Source organism: Ascaphus truei, unplaced genomic scaffold (genome assembly GCF_040206685.1).
Source record: "Ascaphus truei isolate aAscTru1 unplaced genomic scaffold, aAscTru1.hap1 HAP1_SCAFFOLD_869, whole genome shotgun sequence".
Classification (NCBI taxonomy): Eukaryota; Metazoa; Chordata; class Amphibia; order Anura; family Ascaphidae; genus Ascaphus; species Ascaphus truei.
The window spans coordinates 59,144-71,857 of NW_027457208.1; the positions used below are offsets into that span (position 1 = coordinate 59,144).

At 48.3% G+C, this 12,714-nt stretch overlaps 1 protein-coding gene across 1 annotated transcript in view; it reads left to right on the forward strand.

Annotated features, from left to right (window-relative positions):
- LOC142486442 (signal-induced proliferation-associated 1-like protein 3) overlaps positions 1 to 12,714 on the forward strand; it is a gene marked incomplete at its 3' end in the record, with an annotated part of 116,512 nt that overhangs the window by 25,837 nt on the left and 77,961 nt on the right. The window contains 1 exon segment of the mRNA XM_075585034.1: positions 7,052 to 7,171.

The window sequence follows — 12,714 nt, forward strand, 5'->3', positions numbered from 1 at the left end:
GACCAACACGTGACGTCAGCAGGCACGTGAGTTGTTCAGCCAATGAGGGTGAACTGCTCATGCCCGTACCACTCCCCCCCGGTCGCCGTCTCTTGCCTCCTACACTATAGGCAAAAAACGCTGCTGTGCCGGATGACGTCACGATGTTGTCGCCAGGATTATAAGAGCGGCCTGAGGGTCAGCAACAATGTATGCGTGTAATCCGCTGCCGTAGAAAGGTCCAATGCCCTTAAAGTAGCTATTTTACTGTATTTTTTTTTGTTTTCCGCGAACACAGAATTCCAACCTATCGGTTACTTCTGTTTGACTGACTGCTTCATGATTACTTTGCAAACTTAAACACGTTACCAGTGAGGCAAGGGTGATCACCAAAAGATATTAGATACAGATTGTAAAATCCCTCCAACATTTGTTTACCTGGCAAATGTTTTACAAAAAATGATTTTTTTTTTCAATCCGTGTACATGCCCGTCACTCCATTTAACCTAAACCATTGTGTCCCGAGTTCCATTTAACCTAAACCATTGTGTCCCGAGTTCCATTTAACCTACCCATTGTGTCCCGAGTGCCATTTAACCTATCCATTGTGTCCCGAGTTCCATTTAACCTACCCATTGTGTCCCGAGTGCCATTTAACCTACCCATTGTGTCCCGAGTGCCATTTAACCTACCCATTGTGTCCCGAGTGCCATTTAACCTATCCATTGTGTCCCGAGTGCCATTTAACCTATCCATTGTGTCCCGAGTTCCATTTAACCTACCCATTGTGTCCCGAGTGCCATTTAACCTACCCATTGTGTCCCGAGTGCCATTTAACCTATCCATTGTGTCCCGAGTGCCATTTAACCTATCCATTGTGTCCCGAGTTCCATTTAACCTACCCATTGTGTCCCGAGTTCCATTTAACCTATCCATTGTGTCCCGAGTGCCATTTAACCTACCCATGGTGTCCCGAGTGCCATTTAACCTACCCATTGTGTCCCGAGTGCCATTTAACCTATCCATTGTGTCCCGAGTGCCATTTAACCTATCCATTGTATCCCGAGTGCCATTTAACCTATCCATTGTGTCCCGAGTTCCATTTAACCTACCCATTGTGTCCCGAGTGCCATTTAACCTACCCATTGTGTCCCGAGTGCCATTTAACCTACCCATTGTGTCCCGAGTTCCATTTAACCTAAACCATTGTGTCCCGAGTGCCATTTAACCTACCCATTGTGTCCCGAGTGCCATTTAACCTATCCATTGTGTCCCGAGTGCCATTTAACCTATCCATTGTGTCCCGAGTTCCATTTAACCTACCCATTGTGTCCCGAGTGCCATTTAACCTATCCATTGTGTCCCGAGTTCCATTTAACCTACCCATTGTGTCCCGAGTGCCATTTAACCTATCCATTGTGTCCCGAGTTCCATTTAACCTACCCATTGTGTCCCGAGTGCCATTTAACCTACCCATTGTGTCCCGAGTGCCATTTAACCTATCCATTGTGTCCCGAGTGCCATTTAACCTATCCATTGTGTCCCGAGTGCCATTTAACCTATCCATTGTGTCCCGAGTGCCATTTGGTCCTGGGAGGCTGGCTCTTTAATGTAGCATTTCAATAACTGCACAACACCACTCCGCTATCCTCCATAGATGCCCTCACTCCCCCTCTTATATCAGTAGACCAATGCTCACCTAGTGGGGTACATACGTTCCATATGGAATGAAGCTGCTTCCCGGTGCTGGAGATGGGCTCCGCCCTAATAAAATGACCGGGACTAAAATAGAAACCTAAAATGTTACCTAGTCGGTACATCTGTAAAACCTCAAACCCTACTTGAGCCTTTGGTGTCTTTCATATTTAGGATGTTGTCATGTCTAGCCCAAGTATTGTTGAATTCCCTTACTGCAGGTCCCAACAGTTCAGGTTTTAACGATATCCCTTCTTCGGCAGAGGTGGCCTAGTCGAAGACTGAGACGCTGTTTGAGCAACTTGTGCTGAAGCAGGGATATCCTGAAAACCTACCCTATTGAGAGGGGCGGGGGGGGGGTATTGAGGACTCTAGTTAGGAACCCCTGCCTTACTGCATCAGCCTCTACCACTTCTGGGCTGTAATATGTATTCCAGCGCAGGAGGTGTTTTCTGGTACTAAACTGCTTAGTAAATGAGCCAAAGTCTTCCAATATACTCCAGATATAATACAGGCATACCCCGCATTAACGTACGCAATGGGCCCAGAGCATGTATGTAACTATGTAACACAGGCATACCCCGCATTAACGTACGCAATGGGCCCAGAGCATGTATGTAACTATGTAACACAGGCATACCCCGCATTAACGTACGCAATGGGCCCAGAGCATGTATGTAAAGCGAAAATGTACTTAAAGTGAAGCACTCACTACCTTCTCCCCCTTCCCTCCCCCCCCCCACAATTTCTGTCCCTCCTCACTCCGGTCCGCGCTCAGCTTCCAGTGATTACATTCACAGGCTCTATAGTCTCCCCGCTTGCGCACAGCTTCGGCACAGGTAGGGAGCCGGTATTGCTGTTCAGGACGTGCTGACAGGCGCATGCGCGAGTTGCCGTTTGCCTATTGGGAGAGGGGAATCGGCGCGTCACTACTACGGTAGTCTGTAGGGCAGAGTTCATGTCCGTATTCGCGAAGCGAGCGTACGGACACACGGGTAAGGTGCTGTTGAAAATATGTCCTTACTCGCGAGTGTCAGTAAACCGGGGTATGCCTGTGTGTTTTTTCCTTTGTATAGCTGACAGTGTGAGCAGTGCTGTACATAGTTTTTGCAGGCACGAGTCCCTGCCAGTAGGCTGAAGCACAGGGAGATTAAGTGACTTGTCCAAGGTCCCAAGGAGCAGACATGGGAATTTGAGCCAGGCCCCCCTGCTTCTGTTTTCAGATTCGGTGCCTTTACTCGCTGGGCCACTCCAACTGCACATCCAAGCTGTTAGTGTTAGAGGCAATCCAAGCTGTTTTTCCCCTCTTCATTTTTATAATACAAGAATGAAGCAGGGGGTCTCCGGAGCTGAACCCCGTTAATTTCAGCTCCCGGGACCCCCTGCTTCCCGAGATACTTGCCTTCGAAGGGGGTGCCGGTAGCCACTCCAGGCCAGGGTTCACTAGGTCTGTTTTTTCAGAGCTCGCTGGCCAATAGGAAACTGTGACATCATCCCGTCCACCAGCCCCTTACCTCCTGCCTGTCTGTCCCCGCTGCCTCCTTCCGGCGAGGCTCACAATGCGCTGTGATGCTTCAGCCGCCAGGGGAGGCAAGAGGATTGCGATCCCGAGCGGTGACGCGTCATGTGGTACGCTGGTGAACCTATCAGCGCCGGTGGCTGTGTGTGTGTGGCTGTGTGTGTGTGGCTGTGTGTGTGTGGCTGTGTGTGTGTGGCTGTGTGTGTGTGGCTGTGTGTGTGTGTGGCGTACGAACGGACCCTCCACTCAAACCACGTCCCTCCCGCTCCATACACACCGCAGGTAGCGGTCAATTTTCCTCTCAGTGCGCCGCCTGCATGCGGCACTGACTGGGGCAGCGGGGCCTCGGCCTTAATGGCGGACTCCTTTCCCTCTGTGTACGTTTGTCGGTGCGCTTAGCATAGTGCTGTATTATATTTCCTATAGGGCATCTTTCTTTACTCTAGAGTGGTTGAGGCTATATGAATACCAAGATACTTACATACATCTCACGGCTGTAGTTTTTTTATTTTTTATGGTCCCTACAGTGCATAAGAGCTGCTCCCCACCTTTGCTTTGCATTGTTACTTCATTGAGGTAATTAATAGGGCTGTGTAGAATTTCAGCGTCACATTTGTTTTCAGATGAAACCCAATCTGGCCAACAGTTTTTTCCACGGCTCTCCATTCAAAGCAGAATATATTAAACTGCACTGTGCTTCCTAGCAGCTGTTTTTAGTACTTGAATATGTTACATACCAAGAGCATCAAATAAGTCTTGATCATTTGAGTGGCCTAACACTGGTCAAAGGTCTTGCAGACAAGTAGTCGTTCTCAAATAAATATCTATATCTACCTCTATATCAAGGCACACAATAGCTTCTGCTAAAGTACTGTACTATGTAGAAAGGTAACAGCAGGCACACCAAATGGTACAATAAATGTCTTTACTAGCTAAATGTTTCCACTTCCCAATGGGGCCTTTTTCAAAAGCCGTTGTGAAGCTCAATCATTGAGCTAGTAAAGACACCTTTTTTGCACCATTTGGTGTGCCTGCTTTTTTTGACACATCCATATCTATATCATCCCAGTGTCAACTCCCCCTGTCACCTTGGACAAGTCACATCTCCCTTTGCCTTAGGTAGCAACATTAGGCCAGTAATATAGTGGGCGGGCTTGCTGCGCGGCACTTATAATAGGCGGTGGTTAGCCAGCCATTCTATACTAGGGCCGCGCGCACGGCGTGGAGCCGGCCGACGGGGGAAGACTGTGAAAACTATGTATTTGCGCCGCTACCGCTGTGTGCTTCTTTGCTTGCGAAAACCGTGTATGTTTCTTGCAAACCATCTCATCACTTTTATAGAATAGGTAAGTACAGTAAAGCAGTTTTCTATTTGCAGAGATAAATACATCCATGTAACTTATTCGGTGGGATAATTTACTCCATGATCAGATTATCACATAATAGTGAATAGAGTTGTTAAATATGGGAAGTCACAAGTCCTACTCTGAGGGACTGAAAATCTGCTGTATGTCTGAGATTAATGCCATACACCGTAATGGTGAGGAAATCCGTGTAAGCGGGAGATGCTGAGCAATAAAATACATTGGCTTTATGTGATATGAACATGCAGAGGCTGTAAAACACAGCACTGAAATGATCAGGAGTCACGTTGGTTGTTTTGTAATTATTTCATTTTAATACCTACATTCAGTATCAATGCCCCTGAAAACTTGGCTTAGTGTTCAGGTAAATATGACTTTGTCTAGTCACCATAGCCACAGTTTAATTTCAGAAGTAATTTACAGTATGTATTGACATTATCTTTAACATACATGAGAATATATATCACAAGAAATGTATTGAAGTCCCTTAATTATTAGTAAGTTACCCTGGCGATCAGGGACAGTGCCTTGTTTTGGCCACATGCACGCAAAGGTCCTATTTATATTAATAGAAATCTTTGCGTTTGTGTTAACAGAAATAATCTACATGAAATATATCAATTGTTTATTAACAAGATCCAGAAAAAGACACAACTGGGGAAAAACAGCAACGCCTCGAGCTATAAGAGGATAGTGCATCCCATTTTTATTTTAACATGAAGTACACATCAGATATTCATCTAATACATTCTAATAAATTAATAACACACATATATATACACACACATACTGTACACGTATATACACATATACAAACACACAGACCACTGCAAACCTGTCACTCCCGGCAGCATGGACCGTACACACAGTGTGCGTCACGTGACAGCGCGTTCACAGGCGCGCCCCACACCTACTATAGGAGAAGCCTGAGTGCGTGTGTGTCTCTAGAGCTAGTTCATGTGACATGCAAGAAAAAAAAAGCTGAACAAAATAAGGGACATCATAATACTCAAATGTATGCTGCGGATGTGTTATGGAAGTGTCTTATGAGTGCCATTGCACTGCGAGTTTCTGGATGTCTGCTTCAATACTACTTTTAGGAAGGGGAATTCCTGCCTTTGCTAAGTGAGCAATGTAAATGGCTTAAGACAAATGCACTCGCTTGTGTACCTGATGAAGGGGCTGCGGCCCCCTTTTTTACCGGACCCCTAGTAAATCGTTTGCAAATCATTTTTTTTTTTCAATTTAAACAGAGATTTCGGATTGGTTTGATTTCCTCTGGCTGCAACAAGTTCACACAAGCAAAGCCTCCTCTCCTTCCCATATTTCTATTGGCTGCAACAGAGACACGGAGGGCTAACCCAGGGGTGGCCATCTACAGTCCTCAGCGGCCTCCAACAGGTGAGGTTTTCAGGATATCCCTGCTTCAGCACAGGTGGCTCAATCATTGACCTAGCCGTTGATTGAGCTACCTGTGCTAAAGCAGGTCCTGAAAACCTGAGCTGTTGGTGGCCCATGATGACTGGAGTGGGCAGCCCCTGGGCTAGAGGTTAACACTTGATTGACTAGCCCCTCCCCATTCAGAGGCCTCAATATGGAAATCGTCCATTTTCAAAAATCAAAACGGACAAGTCCTTTAAGTCTGGTTCCATTCATTTTAGGAATGTATTTGTGCGAAGTATCAGGGATTGCCCCACTTTACAGCGCCCGAAGCACATGCCAGGAGAGGCCCTTATGACGTACCAGGTAACACACATCCTGGACACTTGCTTGTTTTATAGAGGCAGATCTACCTGACTTCTCAAACAGAGAGGCCAACCTGATCGAAATGTGATGCCCCTCCACTGCCGCCACCTGGGGCCTGGTCGCAGTCATGTGATCGCTACATGCACTGTAAAGGTTGATGGGTAAAAACTGTAAATAGGGTGTGGCCAACTCCAGTCCTCAAGGGTCACCAACAAGTCGGGTTTGAAGGATATCCCAACTTCAGCACAGGTGGCTCAGTCGCCTTTGCTGAAGCAGGGATATCCTGAAAATCTGACCTGTTGGTGGCCCTTGAGCAGTGGTGGATTTCCCGTTAGTCCTGGACCTAGGGCAGCAAAAATGTCCGTCCCCATAAACATTTGCTGTGCTCTCGGACCTAATGGGAAGGCACTTACATGTTGGGCCGCCCCCCTCCCGAATCGCAGCGTCAAAAGACGTTACCATGGCAACGCGGTGCTGTGATGTCACGTTGGTGACCGCTGTGAATCGGAAGGAGGGCGGCAGCGAGGAGGCGGCTGCTATATGTAGGTGCCATGGAGCGGCGGATCTTGAAATCCGCCGCTGTGCTTGAGGACTGGAGCTGGCCAGCACTGCTGTAAATGTTAGGTGAGCGCTTTACAATCCCACACTGTTCAAACAGATCAGCAATCCTGGAAACTGTTATTCTTTGTTACCATTTTTTGTGTGTCTGAACCCAATCCACAAACCTTGTGTTACTTTCATTACACAGGCGCAAAAAGTAACTTGTCCTGAGGAATCCATCGGAACTTTCTGTTGAAGTTTGGGATTATTTGTGAATTACATCTTGATGATCGATATGGAAATACCCACATGTTGAAGTCTCTGTAATGTGAGTACCTGCTTTTCTGTTAAATGTCGCCAGTATTTTCACCAAAACATCCAGCATCATTAAGTTTCCATTGTTCCAGTTCACATGTTGAAATGTTATATTTTTTTCTATGTTCTCCTAATTTTGGACTCTTATGACATTATAAATATTGTAGTCTCGTGGGACAAAGAGGTCCCTATGTTGCTGTGGTGGCCTTACACCTTAAACATTGGACCAGCTAAACCAGGGTGCCCTGTCACCCAGGGGTGCCTCAGATTAATCTTAAAGGTGCTCTGTGAAGTGAACACCCAAAAGCTGCAATGTTTTATGAATGTATTGCTGATAAAACATTTACATTGTAATATTTAGATTTTCTGTTCTTTAAAAATACAACACTGTAACTGTAAATGGATACCTATTTGACGTTTCTATCCAGTTGTATTTAAATATAAAAGTGACAATGGATAAGATGATGCCCTAGCAAATTGGAGCATCTCACTAGCTGGGTTCTGAGGGTGGGGGGCGGGGAAGGTTGAGGAAACACAGCTAAACTGTTCACTTGGATGCAAACTATCTGAAGAATTAACCCATTTGTGTATCACCTCCGGTACTAGTGAAGTCCTCATGGTTTAGAGGTGGAAAGGAGTTGGTGGAAGAGCAGGTGAGGGAGCAATGGAAACATAGCAAAACTCATGAAAGAAAATGTGTTGTTACTGCTGTGTAATAGACCCTAAAGCATCTTTCTAACATGACTTCTGCCAAATCCTGGCGTATTTGGTAGATGAGTCATTAACACACAGATACATACAGACTTGCTCGAGCATGGAACACACTGGACCGCACGCGCATGATCACACAAAAAGCTGCGTGTTATATATATATATATATATATATATATATATATATATATATATACACACACTAGCTGAGAGCCCCGGCGTTGCCCGGGATGTTTGTGGTGTGGGTGTGGCATTTGGGTGGGGAGTGGTCCACGCGGCCCATGTGCGGTGGTAGTGCTGCTGTGGCTGTACTGATGGTGATTGTATTGGTGTGCTGATTTGGGAGGGTTTGGTGCTGATGTGGGGGTGCGGATGTGGGTGTGCCGATGGGGGAGGTGCAAAGGTGGCGATGTGTGGGTGCTGATGGTGTTGATGGGGGCTGGGAATGGTCGGGAGCCGAGAATGCCAGTGTGCTGTGTGCTGATGTGGTGGTGCTGGGGTGTGTGTGTGTATACATGTTTGTGTGTATACATTGTATGTGTGTGTGTATACATGTGTGTGTGTGTGTATGTGTATGTGTGTGTATACACGTGTGTGTGTATGTGTATACACGTGTGTGTGTATACACGTATGTGTGTGTATACACGTGTGTATACACGTGTGTGTGTGTATACACGTGTGTGTGTGTGTGTATACACGTGTGTGTGTATACACGTGTGTGTGTGTATACACGTGTGTGTGTATACACGTGTGTGTGTATACATTGTGTGTATGTATACATTGTGTGTATGTATATATTGTGTGTGTGTATACGTGTGTGTGTATACACATGTGTATACATGTTTGTGTGTGTGTATACATGTTTGTGTGTATACATTGTTTAAGTGTGTGTTTAAGTGTGTGTATAAGTGTGTGTGTGTGTGTGTGTGTGTGTGTACATTTGTGTGTGTGTGTACACATGTTTGTGTGTGTATACACATGTGTGTGTGTGTGTGTGTGTATACGTGTGTGTGTGTGTATACATGTGTGTATGTGTGTATACATGTGTGTGTGTGTGTATACATGTGTGTGTGTGTGTGTATACACGTGTGTGTGTGTGTGTGTGTGTACACATGTGTGTGTGTGTACACATGTGTGTGTGTACACATGTGTGTGTACACATGTGTGTGTGTACACATGTGTGTGTGTGTACACATGTGTGTGTGTATACACATGTGTGTGTGTGTATACACATGTGTGTGTGTATACACGTGTGTGTGTGTGTATACACATGTGTGTGTGTGTGTGTATACATGTGTGTGTGTGTGTATACACGTGTGTGTGTGTGTACACATGTGTGTGTGTGTACACATGTGTGTGTGTATACACATGTGTGTGTGTGTATACACATGTGTGTGTGTATACACGTGTGTGTGTGTGTGTATACACATGTGTGTGTGTGTGTGTATACATGTGTGTGTGTGTGTATACACGTGTGTGTGTGTGTACACATGTGTGTGTGTGTACACATGTGTGTGTATACACATGTGTGTGTGTGTATACACATGTGTGTGTGTGTATACACGTGTGTGTGTGTGTATACACATGTGTGTGTGTGTGTGTATGTGTGTATACACATGTGTGTGTGTGTGTGTGTGTGTGTATACACATGTGTGTGTGTGTGTGTATGTGTGTATACACATGTGTGTGTGTGTGTATACACGTGTGTGTGTGTGTGTATACACGTGTGTGTGTGTGTATACACGTGTGTGTGTGTGTATACACGTGTGTGTGTGTGTATATACATGTGTGTGTGTGTATACATGTGTGTGTGTGTGTGTATACATGTGTGTGTGTGTGTATACATGTGTGTGTGTGTATACATGTGTGTGTGTGTATACATGTGTGTGTGTGTATACATGTGTGTGTGTGTGTGTATACGTGTGTGTGTGTGTGTGTGTATACATGTGTGTGTATACATGTGTGTGTATACATGTGTGTGTGTGTGTATACATTATGTGTATTGTATACCTGTGTGTGGGAAGGGGGGTGGAGGTGGTGAGGAGGTGGTGGGAGGTTGTAAGGGGGGAGTGAAGGGAAGGTGAAGGGGGGGTGAAGGTGGGGGTGGAGGGGAGGTGAAGGGTGGGGGTGGAGGGGAGGGTGGAGGGGAGGTGAAGGGGGGGGTGGAGGGGAGGTGAAGGGTGGAGGGGAGGTGAAGGGGAGGTGAAGGGGGAGGTGGAGGGGAGGTGAAGGGGGGGGTGGAGGGGAGGTGGGGGGGGTGGAGGGGAGGTGAAGGGGGGGGGTGGAGGGGAGGTGAAGGGGGGGGTGGAGGGGAGGTGAAGGGGGGGGTGGAGGGGAGGTGAAGGGGGGGTGGGGGGGGTGAAGGGGAGGTGGGGGGGTGAAGGGGAGGTGGGGGGGGGTGAAGGGGAGGTGGGGGGGGGTGAAGGGGAGGTGGGGGGGGTGAAGGGGAGGTGGGGGGGGTGAAGGGGAGGTGGAGGGGAGGTGAAGGGGGGGTGAAAGTGAAGTGGAGGGAGGTGAGGTGAGGGGAGGTGAGGGGAGGTGAGGGGAGGTGAAGGGAGGTGAGGGGAGGTGAAGGCCGCTCCCTCACCCGTCCGGCCGCTCACTCACCCGTCCGGCAGCTCCCTCACCCGTCCGGCCGCTCCCACGTGGATCTGAGGCGGGAGGCAGCTGTGTCCCGGGCGCTCGCTCGCTCCGCTGACTGTATCGGCGCCGGGGGGGGGGGGGTGGAGGGGAGGTGATTTGAAGGGGGGTGAGGGGTGGGTGAAGGCCGCTCACTCACCCGTCCGGCCGCTCCCACGTGGAACTGAGGCGGGAGGCAGCTTGTTGTGGCCGCTCCCCCGCTGTGTCCCGGGCACTCGCTCCTCCGCTGACTGTAGCGGCGCCGGGGGGGGGGGGGTTTGAAAGCGCGGGAGACACGGGGAGAGGAGGAGGTGCGCGCGGGTGTGGAGGCTGATTTCGGGGAGGAAGAGGCGGAGGCTCCGGGACCGGTGGGTATGTGAGGCCCCCCCCCCCCCGGGTTATACATGCTGCTAATGTACACCCCCCCCTACTGTGTGTGTGTGTGTGTGTCCCTGTGTGTCCCTTTGTGTGTGTCCCTTTGTGTGTGTCCCTTTGTGTGTGTCCGTGTGTGTGTCCGTGTCCGTGTGTGTGTGTGTGTGTGTGTGTCCCTGTGTGTGTCCCTGTGTGTGTCCCTGTGTGTGTCCCTGTGTGTGTGTTTGTGTCCCTGTGTGTCCCTGTGTGTCCTTTGGGCCGTCACTCCGCCTCAGGCCAATGAGAGGTGTGCGGGGGCGGCCCAAGGGACCAATGAGATTTCCCCTAGGGACACCGGACATCCAGCAGGCAGGCAGGCTGGCATGCATGCATGCAGGCAGGCAGGCATACAGTGCTTTCACTAATATAGTATAAGATACATACATACATACATACATACATACATACAGTGTTCGACAAACCTATACATTTGCACGCCCCGGGCGAGTGGATTTAACATCGTGGCGAGCTCCTATTGGCCCAAGCAGCACACAAGTGGTACTAGGTGGCGAGTAGATTTTTTTTGTTCGGCGAGTAGATTTTTTGGTGATTTGTCGACCACTGTGTATATATATATATATATACATATACATATATACACATACTGTTATGCTGCTAGGATTTGACGCCTGTGATATTTTGCGTTTATGGTTGCTGTGACCCTGATAAATTGGTTAAATCCATGCAGTTATGTATAAAGTAATGTCCACATCTGCCGTTTGTAATACCCTTTTTTACCCCTTCAGTATTACAAGGGTTAAGTAGCTGTGCATTTGTTTTTGTACTTGGTATATAAGATGTTTTCTCCGTCTTGGTTTTCCCTTGTGTTCTACAGTTCTAATGCCTTTTGTTAGGGCACTGAGCAGTGGAAACTGGTCTTTAATCTTCATTATGTGCTCTGACAGCAGATTATGGGCTATATTTACTAAGCCACGCTATTCTATGTGACACCTTACAACTGTTTCACATGTCTTGGCCACAAAGTGGTTTTTGTTGCTGTAAGATGTCTTATAGAATAGAATTGCTTAGTAAACATGGGCCTGTGTGTTTGTTAACCAGAAAAGTGACACACCTTACTCCATAGCTAATATAGAGAACTTGTGCGTTTTATCTGTATGTCTCACACAGGTCCCCAAACGTGCTTCATTGTCACATCCACACACCGTTGTTAAGCAGCAGACAAGGGTTCTGTGTAGTAAAAAAACAAATGAGCACACTGTCACCTATAGCTTACTAGCCATTATTGCAGCCCCTATCCTGAAAAGTGCCCTCTAAGGCTAAGGCCCCGCTCCCAGAGTCAGCGCGCCCGCACTGCAGACAGGCGGTGCGCTGACATACACAGACCGCGATATGCGGTCTGTAGGGAGCCGGAGCGGGAGGTGGGCGGGAGTGGGAGGTTTGACAGGGAGGGGGGGGCGTGGCTTGAGCGGAGGGACCCGCTACTCTCCCCCCCCTCCCTCCACGGACTCGGGCTGGAGCTGCTGATGGTAAGCAACTCATATACACACACACACAGGCACACACATACACACATACACAAACACACACACAGACAGAGGCAGGCACTCACGCACTCAGGCACACACATACACACACACAGACAGGCACGCTGCTTTCACTCCACACTCCTCCCCGCTCCCCGAAGCCTCTCCTCCTCCCGAAGCCTCCCCTCCCCATTGGCTCACAGCCACACCACGTGACGCGTCAACGCTAGGGATCACCATTTTCTTGTGTCCCATAGCGGCTGACGCCACACAGCGTGTAGTACGCTGTGCCGCCATGGGGGACCAGGACTGGCTCGGGAGGATTCCCCTC